Below are 10645 nucleotides of genomic sequence, written 5' to 3'. Positions count from 1 at the left end.
AAACAAAACGAGCATTAACCATCCTTTCTAATGTCTTACAGAGACAGCTCGTCAAAGCAATTAGACGGTAGTTTGAAGGAATCTTGGGATTTTTCCCTGGCTTAGAGAAAGGTAAAATAATAGCCTGGCGCCAGGCATCAGGAAAAACATTCTCCTGCCAGATCCGGTTGAAAACAATCAGAAGGACATCAAGAGAAGCAGGAGACAGATAGTGCAGCATGTCATAATGAATATCATCAGGTCCAACAGACGTACTGGCAGACCGATGAAGGGCCATTTTTAGTTCCACCAGGGTAAATGGACAATTATAGTCAAAGAAACAGTCAGTTCGAAAGGAAAGAGGTGATCGCTCTGCCCGAGTCTTGATGGCCAGGAAGGTGGAGGAACAAGCAGAAGTGCTAGATACCCGGCAAAAGCTTTCACCTAGAGTGTTAGCGATGTTCCGAACATCAGTCACCTCCTGACCATCAAAGAGTAAGATCGAGAGGGGGATAGAATTGTAGTGTCCATTAACCTTTCGAATCCTGTCCCATATGATCTTGGAACTGGTGGTAGAAGATATGCTGGTTGTGAACTTAATCCAAGATTCCTTCTGGCTGTGACGTCTTACCCACCTAGCATGTGCACGGGCCCGTTGGAAAGCAACCCGGTTTGAAAGTGTGGAATATCTACGAAAAGTATCCCAGGCCCGCTTTTGAGCCTTCCGTGCTAAGTGGCAAGCAGGATTCCACCACGGACGAGGATATCGTGGAAAACGTGTCGAGGTTTTAGGAATACACTGAGCAGCTGCATGTGTAATACAGTCAGTTACCGCTGCTACACAGTCGTCTATTGATGGCTGATTTACGATGGCAGGATCAAGTTCTGCGAGAGCAGTGAAAGTGGACCAGTCTGCCTGATCCAGCTTCCACCGGGACACGCGGGTAGGGTGGCATCGACCACGGCCAGTCTCTCTCAAAAGGATCGGAAAATGATCACTGCCTAGTGGATTACTGTCAACCCTCCATGAAAAATGGGAGAATAATGAAGGGGAGCAAACTGAGAGATCAATAGCGGTGAAGGACTGACTAGGTGCATGAAAGTAAGTGGAAGAACCAGTATTGAAAGAGAAAGATTGTGATCAGAGAGCATCCGCTCTACAGATCGGCCCCTCCCATCAATAATAGCACTTCCCAGAGGGGATCATGTCCATTAAAATCCCTAGGATTAGAAATGGCGATGGCAATTGTTCAACCAGAGCATCAAGATCTGATTGATCATATGTCTTTCCAGGGGACAGGTACAGAGAACAAACGGTGATGGTATGACCCAAGGAAACACGGATGGCTACAGCCTCCAAGGGTGTGTTGAGTGACAAAGACAGGGTGGGCACGTGTTGATCAACCAACAGTGCCACCCCTCCATGTACTCGACCATCACACAACCTGTCATTTCTGTACAGAGAAAACTGCCGAATGGAGACAGTATCAGCAGTTTTGAGAAATGTTTCTTGTAACACAGTTGAATTATCAAAATGAAATATAAAGTGAGTTTCTGCATTATATAACACCAGGTATTCTGTACAGAATCTTTAACTACGTTTAAAAAGTTCAGCTACATATTATGCTTTTCGTGATGAAAAGAAACCCACTTGAAGGAAAAATGCATCTCAAGATGGCTGGTATAAGTATTAAAGCTTTCAAAATAAAGTAAAGGGCAACGTTTCGACTTTCTTAGGCCATCCATCTTCAGGTTTACTTTATTTTAATAAAAGTTTAAATACCCATACCAGCCGTCTTGAGATATGCTTTTGTATTTGAATTACATGCTTTGCTTTCTACTCCAGTATTATCTTTCGTCTCATACTCTAATCAGAAGATATAACTATACCAAATCAGTGTAAGCCCACCACGGCTGTGACGTTGTTTTCTACCATATCTTTTCTTTGTTTGATTGTTTCGAATTAAGCAAAAATTACACAATGGGCTATCTGTGCTCTACCCACCATCGGTATCGAAACTTGGTTTCTAGCAGTGTGGGTCCGCAGACGTACCGACATGTGAAAAAGTTAGAACACCCTATGAAAGCCTGTGCATCTTTGCAACATTTTTGGATATATCTATAAAATTTTCAATTTCAACAATACTGAGAGATTATAGGAATATAACTAAACAATTAAAACTAAAGAAAAGACTAAGATCTTCTGTAAATGTAATTCTACAAAAATGCATATTCTAACTGAGGAAAAAGTTAGGACATCCTACCCCTAAATAGCTAGTGTTACCCCCTTTGGCTGAAATAACTGCAGTGAGACGCTTCTTGTAGCCATCTACCTGTCTCTGACATCGGTCTGAAGAAAGTTTGCCCCACTCCTCAATGCAAATTCTTTCAGCTGTGAGATGTTTGAGGGGTTTCTTGTATGTATAGCCCGTTTCAAGTCACCCCACAGCATCTCAATGGGATTAAGATCTGGGTTTTGACTCGGCCATTCCAGGACTCTCCATTTATTAGTTTTCACTAAAGTTCACTTGGCAACAATGATCTACCTCGTTTTCGTAAACAAATATTGTTTCTTCTCACTTTCAAGAATTCACTACTAGTTTCGAGAACAGGCAGGACTTGCGCAATTCACAGTGAAGAATACGCGTCACATGGGAAAAATAAAACATACAGAAATAAGACTAGACGTCAAAATAAATGTTCAACAGTAAATATCTTACAGCTTTTAAACAATTCGTCTTCTGACCTCCAAGTTAAGCAATACCAATACAGACCTTGAAAGAGGTCGGACTCGCCTGACCGGTGATAGACACCACCCAAAACACCTATCCGGACTTCACCTCATTCCATGATCTTACTTCAAACGCATTGAAGGTAATTAAGAATACGAGGTACTTTGTTAAGGCATTCTACCGCAATATTAATATGGTAAAGAAACAATGATTCTCAAAGTTCGTTGTTGAAAGGGATGATACGGATCAAACAGTAATTATTTTAAATTATCGAGTAACTCTGAATTTACTCAAACATTTATTTATGAGCGTGTAAAATTTGTCAGTATTTTGATAATTTTAACGTAGGTTCCTTTCAAACTTATATCGAAACTGAAAAACTTTTTTGTTTATATATAAAGTGAAGTCTGCATCTAGGTGTGTTTGTTTTTCTTATAGCAAAGGCACGTTAGGCTATTTGATGAGTCCACCGAGAGGAATCGCACCCCTTATTTTAGATTTAGTTGATTTAGTGTTTTATGGCACAAAGCAGCTAGGTTATCTGTGCTCTTATTTTAGCATTGTAAATCCGTAGACTTACCGCTGTACCGGCGGAGGTTAGCTCGCTCGTACTAATGCACCGTGCACCAGATACTAATTCGAACTTTGCTATTTTATTACATTAATTCAGAAACTGCAGCAAACTTGGATGTTTCATAACATGAAATGCTATTTATCTTTTCGAGGCTCATTATTTTATTTTTGTGGCAATTAATACTATCTGCATGATGTTAAGATTGTGTTATAACCCACGACGTGAACTTAAAGAGTGGGCTGCTAGTTTGGTCAGTAAAACAGGTCCGTAGTACATTGATAATTTATGATCTCGTGATGTTTATCTCCACAAGTGGATTTTAAAGTTGACTGAAGAAATTGGGATGAAATGTACTGTATTTAATCGTGACTTCAGTATAAAGTCAGTAGGAGGTAGCAATATATATAACCTAAACCATAACTTAAAGTACATTTAAATACATTCCAATGTAACTATACTGATAAGATTGAATAGTTCAGAGTGGTGGAACTGTGGGAGTTCTGTGAAAGTCTGTTATGAAGGTTTAATTTGCTTTTCTATGCTCAGTAATTAATATATATCATGATGAAATTTTAAAACTTTTCTGAACGTATGAAAGTAACGCATAGAAAGTTTCAAGAATATCGGGACTGCACTTTGTTAATCAAATAATAATTTTCTCTTTCTCGTAACAAATATTTGTCTGTATACTTGTGTAAGATTGATTGACTGGTTTAGTGTTTTATGGCACAATGCAGCTAGACTATCTGCGCCAAACATCCGGTAAAAAGGTAAAAATAAATTTAGTAAAATTCATAAAAGGAAATTAAGGCAAAACAAAACAAAGTTAAAAAACACAAATAGCATAAAACCAATGTATACATCTAGTCTACAACGTCAAGAGAAAAAATACAGTAACACAAGTTCTAAAAAACTTTCTGTAGCATAATTGTAATTATCATAACTCACCAGGAAGACTAACAGGTAAGTACAAAAACCACCGTCAGTCACCTGAAGTTGGCCTTTCTAGTCCTGGTTCCGAGTTATTTGACGTTATGGCCATTTTCAAAAAGGAAAGTAATAGAAAGGTTTTAAAAGATGTGTAGCAAAATTATAATAACTCGCCAGTATGACTAACGGGTATTTCAAACAGCTGCGTTAGTCACCTGAAGTTGGCCTTTCCAATCCTGGTTTCGAGTTGGTTGGTGTTACGTCCAGTTTCTAGTTTCAAATTGAACTAGATGAACTGAGATTTTTAAAAGGGAGCCACATTAAAAAGGTGTTATGTATAAATTAAAAAATGTAAATGGCATTAAAAAGATTAATGGCCTTTAAAAACTAAAAACAATACTAAGGTGGACAGTGTCACCATCACCAATAGCACTGTCTAACGTTATTGACAAACTTTGGGAAAGAACATGTTTAAAATAGTGCCGTCGTTGACAGTCATAACGATAACAAGAAAGTAAAATGTGGCTTATTACGATCTGAGTGTTACACAAACTACACACTGGTGCATCAGTTCCAGATAAAAGAAAACGACGAGCTAAAAAACGGTGACCAATGCGTAGTCCAGTTAAAACAACTAATTCTTTCCGATCCTTATGGAAGCAAGACGGCCAAAGTTCAATATAGGGTTTTATTTGGAAAAGCTTGTTTTCGCGTTGCTCACTCCAAGTCGACTACCAGCTGGCATACAGGACCATAGTCCATGTATGGGACAGGCACAGCGGTGACAGTGCCAGAGAAGATAGACTTAGCTGCAGTGTCGGCGAGCTTGTTCTCGCGAATACCAACGTGGACCGGTATCCAGAAAAACTTGATAGAAGTGGATGTTAAAGAGAAATAGGCCAGTCGATTTTGAATCTCGGTGAGAACAGGTTGTGAACCAACGTGAAGAGATTCCAGGGCCAGTAGAGAACTAAGCGAGTCAGTATAAATAGTGCAGTTTGAGTACTGCTTAGCTTCTATGTGATCCAGGGCAAGAGAAATGGCATACAGTTCAGCAGTGAACACAGAAGCTGTAGAGGGGATTCTGTACCCAACCACCGAACCACAACAAACCATGACAGAGCCCACACAGTCACCTGATTTCGAACCATCTTTATAAAGAGGAATGGAAGGATGGTTCGAAAGATGTTCAGCAAATAGCAGACAGTATTTCAATCAGGAGTATCTGCTTTTCTCAGATGACTTAAAGATAGGTCACAATTGGGGACTGTAAGAAGCCATGGTGGGATGGGCTGACCAGTGGATACAGCAATGTTATTCAAAGACAGACCTAATTCATCCAACTGTGCCTGGATACGAAGGTACAAAAAAGCAATGGCAGACCTTCTGTTCTGAAAAGGCATGGCCAACCGAGGAAGGAAAACAACCCCAGGTGGGATGCTTTGGTAAGGAATGAAGTTTTGAAGCATATAGTAAAGACAGTTGCAAATAGTGGAGGTGCAAAGAAGGTTCATGAGACTATGTATAAGCTCTAAACTGGGGAAGTACGGAAAGCCCCAGTGCAGAGCCGAAGTCCTTGATGATGAATGTAGTCTAGCATCTTTGAGGCCAAAGGTCTGGCAGAGCCATAGCCCAGTGATCCATAGTAGAGTTTTGATCGAATAAGTGCACGATATATCTTCAGCACAAAACGTCGATCTGCTCCCCAAGTGGTAAAAGAGAGGACACAGAGGATGTTCAGTGCTCTTGTATACTTGACCCGTAGCTACTTTATGTGTGGTATAAAGGTCAGCTTACGGTCAAAGATAAGCCCCAAGAACTTTGTCTCAGGGACCACAGGCAGCACAACTTCACCGATACAGAGTTCATTATCAGGGTGAATACCCCATTGGCGGCAAAAATGCATGCACACGATTTTAGAGAGAGAGACGTTAAAGCTGTTTGCTGTGGTCCACTTCAGTAAATGATTGAGGGCGGTCTGAAGCTGCTGTTCAATATACCTCGTGTTCAACGACTGACACGAGATGTGAAAATCGTCGACATAAAGGCCGTTTGCAACAGTGAGAGGTAGTTGTTCAGTGATGGCATTGATTTTTTATACTGAAAAGTGTGACACTCAGAACACAGCCCTGAGGGACTAGTTTCCTGTAGAAAAGAAAGGGAAAGTTTCGAACCCACACGAACTCGGAATATCCTGTCCATTAAAAAATTTTTAATAAAAATGGGCAAATGGCCACGTAACCCACATATATGGAGATCTCGCAAGATGCCATACCTCCATGTTGCATCATAGGCCTTCTCAATGTCAAAAAATATTGATACAAGATGTTGTCATTTGAGAAAGACTTCTCTGATTGACGTTTCAAGTCGAATCAGGTGGTCCATGGTGGAGCGCTGTTGTCGGAACCCACACTAGGTGGGCAAGAGGAGGTTGTTTGATTCGAGGAACCACACAAGACGAGTATTAACCATCCTCTCTAAGGTCTTACAGAGACAGCTCGTCAAAACAATTGAACGGTAGTTTGAAGGATTCTTGGGATCTTTCCAATGCTTGGAGAAAGTTATGACAATAGTCTGGCACCAGGCATCGGGAAAAACATTCTCCTTCCAGATCCGGTTAAAAACAATCAGAAGAATAGCAAGATAAGCAGGAGATAGATGGCGCAGCATGTCATAGTCAGGTTCAACAGATTTACTGCCAGTTTGAGTTTCCCCAGTGTAAAGGGACGATTATAATCATAGAGATAATCAGTTCAAAAGGAAAAAAAGTGATTGCTTTGCACGAGTCTTGATGGCTAAGAATGTGGAAGAAGAAGCAGATATTCTAGATACCCGGCAAAAAGCTTTCACCTCGAGTATCAGTGATACTCCAGGTATCAGCTACGTCCTGGCCATCAGAGAGCAAGATCGAAAGGGGAGAGAATTATATTGCCCACTGACCTTTCGAATCTTGTCCCATATTATTTTGGAACTGGTGGTAGAAGATATACTGGTTGTAAACTTAATCCAAGATTCCTTCTGGCTTTGGCGTCTTACCCACCCAGCATGTGCACAGACCTGCTGGAAAGAGATGCAGTGCGGGATACCTATGAAAAGTATCTCAGGCTCGTTTTTGAGCCTTCCGTGCCATGTAGCAGGCAGGATTCCACCACGGACGAGGACATCTTGAAGACGTGCTGAGGTTTTAGGAATACACTGAGCAGCTACTTGTATAATACAGTCAGTTACTGCTGCCACACAGTCATCTATTGATGGCTTACAGACAATGGCAGGATCAAGTTCTGCAAGAGCAGTGAAAGAGGGCCAGTTTGCCTGATCCAATTTCCACCGGGGTATGCGGGTTGGGCAGCATCAACAACGGCCAGTCTCTCTCAAGATTATAGGAAAATGATCACTGCCTCATGGATTATTATTGTCAACCTTCCATAAAAAAAATGGGAAAATAATGAAAGAGCAAATTGAGAGATCAATAGCAGTGAAGAACTGACTAGGTGCATGAAAATAAGTAGAAGAACTGCTATTGAAAAGAGAAAAGCTGTGGTCAGAAAGCATATGCTCTATGGAGTGACCCATTCTATCAACATCAGCACTGAGGGGATGATGTCCATTAAAGTCCCCCAGGATGAAAAAGGTAGATGGAAACTGTTCAATGAGAGCATTAAGGTCTGATTGACCATATGTCTCTCCAGGCGACAGGTAGAGAGAACAAACAGTGATGGTATGACCCAAGGAAACACGAATGGCTACGTCCTCCAAGGAGTGTGTCGAGTGGCAAAGACAGGGTGGGCACATGCTGAACAACCAACAGTGCCATCCGTCAATGCACTCGTCCATCACACAACCTGTCCTTTCTGTATAAAGAAAACTGTATCGGCAGGTTTCAGAAATGTTTCCTGTAAGGAAAGACAAAGAGGATGGTAGGAAGCAATCAAGTGTTTTGATGTCATCCAGATTAGAACGTAAACCTCGACAGTTCCATTGTATCAGTGTGGCCATTTTTATTTACGTGTTGACAAATTGGGTGGAGAACCCTTCTGTTACGACCATGTCTTTTTTCTTTACTGTCCTTATTTTAGGGACGTCTATCAACCTCCATGGGTGGATTGGGCAGGTCTTTGCTGTTGGAAGGAGATTCCAGAGACTGAGGACATAAAGGAATGATCGTTTTGCATCTTGAGATAGGAGAAGAATATGTATTCGAGCAAATGCCTGTACCTGGAACCAAAGGGCGTAGATCTTGGGGTTTAGTGGAATGTATGTAAGGAACAGAGATAGGTATTGAAGCTGATTCATCAACTTTTTTAACCATGGAGGTCAAAAGACTTTTCATTTGCTCGGAGAACGATTCTTTTGGAGGCACAGAGAGATATGTCTGCACTCCCACTGTAGTTGTGGAATGAAGTGCAGCAGCATACATCCGAGATGAGGTGGTGGGCAGCAATTTTCGAGCCTCACGATAAGTAATGTTATGAATCGTTTTCAAATGCTGTACCTCTTTTTTCTTCCAACCCAACCATTTAGGGCAAGAACGAAAGTTGGATGGGTGAGAGCCATTGCAATTGATGCAATGAGAATCCAATTTGCACTCGTAGGCAGCATGGTCCTTGCCACTGCAACGAACACACGACATGACGTCTTCAAGTAACCAAACCATTGATACTGAAAACGTTGGAGAGGGTTTGGAATGTATGGCCATACTCTGCAATTAAGATAAACTGCCTTGATGGTGGCAGATGGATGTGGTGACGTTAATGTGAAAATGAGGGCATTGGTCGGTACCATATTTCCAACTTTGGAAGTGGAGATACATTCCAGAAACTCCTTGGGTGAAGAAACCAGCGAGAAATTCCAACTCTGGGATGTTCTCCAAATCCCTCTCGACAATACCTCCTCCTGATGAATTCAAAGTAGCATAAGATGTAACCTCAATAGGTGAATCCCCAATCGTCTTTGAGTGCAAGAGGAGTTCACTGTGTTGAGACGTGAATGTTTCCACCAATATTTTCCCAGATCGAAGCTTCTTTACTGACTTTGGAGAGCCAGCACGTCCCTATAGTCCCTTTTGAATTAAAAAGGGAGACATTTTCCCTAAAGGTTTGTTTGAAAGAGAATGTAGTATAAGAAAATGAGGTACAACAGGTGGTACGGATGGTGAGGATTGCTGCTCAGAATCTTCAAAACGTGGTCGTTTACCTATAAGCTGTTTTTTCACTATTTTATTAAGATTTTTAACTGGAGTATCCATAATAAAAAAACTAAAATTTCAGTGCCCACTGACCCCACCCACCATGGAATCCTATGAGGGGATGCAGTACAATGTCAAACAAGGAGACTGCAGCAATGCCAGGGTTTCGTGAACACTATATCCAAACACCAGCATCAGATACAATGTCCACAACACATGTTGAAGACATCCAACACTTGTACTTGGTTGACCCTACTCCGAGTGGACCAGCAAATTGACCCAAAGAATTCAAGGTCAAAGTGGTGTGTTAGGGTTGGACTCATCAACTACCAGGATCCTCTCCTCCACTCCATGAGTTGCCACACACAGGAAACACATGGGTGGATGTTTAGATCCCAGAGGAGGTAAACTGAAAGAACAGAACCTTCCCTGTAAGATCCCCTCACCACGTACAGGAATACACACCAAGGGGGACTTGTGAAAGAAATTTTAATGTTACAATATCTTAACGCTTTCTAAATCATCACTGCTATTTTTGTAAAAAGATTATAATAAACATTACGCACTTCATTTTAAGTGCTTACTAAAATTTGAATATATATCTCTTCACGCAGTGATACAACAGTATTTCTGAGGAGTTGCAATGCTTGAATTTGAGTTTTAATACCCATGGTAGAAAGAGCACAGATAGTCAGTCCACTGTGTAGCTTTGAGCTTAACTGCAAACAAACTTGTTTTTGAACTTCGCACGTAACCGTGGGTAAAACAACATAATCATCTTAGATAAATAATGAATAAATTTGTGCTATAATGAATAAAAACCCTATAACCTGAGCACTTTTGAAAGGCAGACCTTTCTTCTTCAGCAGGCTATCAAGACGTCTAATTTAAGTGTTTTTTTAACATCACAAATTAATATTTGCTGTCATATTCTTTTTAACACTTCAAGTGCAGCTATCACTTTCATCATCAATTTTGATTTCATTCCTTTAAGTCACAGCTCAATTCTTTTCTTTTTGGCCACATTTTACTCCACACCTAAGGTGTTTTTGATTAGATTTAAATACGACTTTTTGTCAATACCAACAAACCACAGTAACTACAAAAGTAACATTCCATAATAACCAACATTAGCTTTAGGATTGCAACCCTATTATTCAGAAAAGACCTACACTTTACAAAATAAACTAGATTCTTTAAAATATATGGTGGTAGTTTTATCCCTCTAAAACGGTGTTAACTTTC

This window comes from Tachypleus tridentatus, chromosome 11, assembly GCF_004210375.1.
Source record: "Tachypleus tridentatus isolate NWPU-2018 chromosome 11, ASM421037v1, whole genome shotgun sequence".
NCBI lineage: Eukaryota > Metazoa > Arthropoda > Merostomata > Xiphosura > Limulidae > Tachypleus > Tachypleus tridentatus.
The sequence above is the reverse complement of the archived record's forward strand: the minus strand, read 5'-3'. Positions refer to the sequence as shown.